General features: G+C 44.3%; 1 non-coding gene across 1 annotated transcript; it reads left to right on the forward strand.

Moving 5' to 3' along the window:
* Positions 1–1,733: 1,733 nt before the first annotated feature.
* TRNAG-CCC (transfer RNA glycine (anticodon CCC)) lies at positions 1,734–1,806 on the forward strand. The gene has a single exon. It is a non-coding gene; the product is annotated as a tRNA-Gly (tRNA).
* Positions 1,807–2,328: the final 522 nt, after the last annotated feature.

Raw genomic sequence — 2,328 nt, forward strand, 5'->3', positions numbered from 1 at the left:
GATGTGGTGCATCTGGAAGGAGGATGAGCAGCCCCTCTAAAGAGCAAGCCAGAGGGAGAGGTCCCTCTTGCTCAGGTCTAAGGGGAATACTGCTACAACTAGATATTAGTGGGTATCTTTTTAGACCATTTTACATCCATTTAATACATAAAAAGGAGATTCTAATTCCAAAATAAAAGCTTATTTAAAAAAATGGGTTCTCGGGCTTCCCTGGTGGCACAGTGGTTGAGAGTCCGCCTGCTGATGCAGGGGACACGGGTTCGTGCCCCGGTCCGGGAAGATCCCACATGCCGTGGAGTGGCTGGGCCCGTGAGCCATGGCCGCTGAGCCTGCGCGACCGGAGCCTGTGCTCCGCAACGGGAGAGGCCACAGCAGTGAGAGGCCCGCGTACCAAAAAAAAAAAAAAAAAAAAAAAAAAGGTTTCTCTCTTTTTCTGAGACTTGCTTTTTTCCCCCATTCTATCTTGTAGCTCTTTCCATATCAGCATATATAGATCTACTTTATTCTCTATAATTGTTACATGATATTATACAGTATAAAGGTAAGGGGGAAATTATGAAGGCCCATTTAACACAATGCAATGTTAATCCTCTTGAAAATTTGGAGGATTTAAAACCAAAATAAATTAAAAAAATAAAAATTCCCAGGACTGGCTTAAGAAGAAATAGAAAACCTGAACAGAATAATAACTATGGAGGTAGCTGAGGAAGGTGTCCAAGACAACCCCATGGTTCTTTCAAATCTACAAGTGACAGGTAATTCCAAAGCTCACCAAACTCTTCCAGAGCAAAAAGAAAGAAGGAAACTGCCCAGTGATTGTTTTCTGGAAGGGTATTAATATTGATACGGATTGTATTGTGTCCTCCCCCCAAATTCATATGTTGAAGCCCTAACTCCCAATGTGATGGTATTGGGACGTGGGGCCTTCCAACTGGGAGGTGGTTAGGTTTGGATGAGGTCATGAGGATGGAGCCCCCATGATGGGATTAGTGTCCTTATAAAAAGTGTCCTGAGAGACATCTCCCTTTCTCTTTGCTATGTTAAGACAGCCAGAAGATGACCATCTGTAAGCCAGGAATTAGACCCTAACCAGAAAGCACATTGCTGGGACTTTGATCTTAGACTTCTCAGCCTCCAGAACTGTGAGACATAAGTTTCTGTTGTTAAAGCCACCCCAGTGTTTTGTTATAGCAGCCTGAGTTGACTAAGATAAATATCAAAACCTGACAAAGCAACAAAAAGAAATTCACAGACTAATTTAATCTACGGATATTGAAGCAGGACTTCTTCGTGAAAGATTAAGAGGTAGAATCCAGTAATATAGTTAAAGAATAAAAAACTATAGTCAAGGGACTTCCCTGGTGGCACAGTTGTTAAGAATCCTCCTGCCAACGCAGGGGACATGGGTTTGAGCCCTGGTCCGGGAAGATCCCACATGCCGTGGAGCAACTAAGCCCGTGAGCCACAACTACTGAGCCTGCATGCTCCAACTACTGAAGCCCACGCACCTAGAGCCCGTGCTTTGCGACAAGAGAAGCAACCGCAGTGAGAAACCCGTGCACTGCAAGGAAGAGTAATCCCTGCTCGCCACAGCTAAAGAAAGCCCGCACACAGCAATGAAGACCCAACACAGCCAAAAAAAAAAAAGCATACTTGGAACAGCTGTGCTTATTTTGCAAACTCAGTGAGAAGCTGACTTTTGCATAACTAATTAAAAACCCCTTGGTGGGACTTCCCTGGTGGTCCAGTGGCTAAGACTCTGCACTCCCAATGCAGGGGTCCTGGGTTCGACCCCGGGTCAGGGAACTAGATCCCACTATGCCTTGAATAAGAGTTGTCATGCCGCAACTAAAGATCCCGCATGCCACAATGAAGATCGAAGATCCCGTGTGCCGCAACTAAGACCCAGCGCAGATAAATAAATAAATGTTTAAAAAATAAAAATTCACTGATATTTTTATCTCAGCAAAAAGCCTCCCAGTCGTGAAGTTGACATTAGGTGCCCATTTTATGGATAGGGGGAAGGAAGCATGGAGAAGATAAGTGTGTTAGTTTCCTAGGGCTGCTGCAAAAAAGTACCACAAACTGGGTGGCTTAAAACAACAGAAATTTATTGTCTCACAGTTCTGGAGGCCAGAATTCTGAAATCAAGATATCCATGGGGCAACGCTTCCTCAGAGATTCTGGGTAGAATCCTTCTTTACCTCTTCTTAGCTTCTGGTAGCCTCAAGCATTTTTTGACTTGAAACTGCACGTCTGATCTCTGCCTCTGTCATCATCTTGTCTCTCTGTGGGTGTCTGTCTCTATGTCCAAATTTATAAGGACAC

Source organism: Lipotes vexillifer, unplaced genomic scaffold, assembly GCF_000442215.2.
Source record: "Lipotes vexillifer unplaced genomic scaffold, Lipotes_vexillifer_v1.1 scaffold397, whole genome shotgun sequence".
NCBI lineage: Eukaryota > Metazoa > Chordata > Mammalia > Artiodactyla > Lipotidae > Lipotes > Lipotes vexillifer.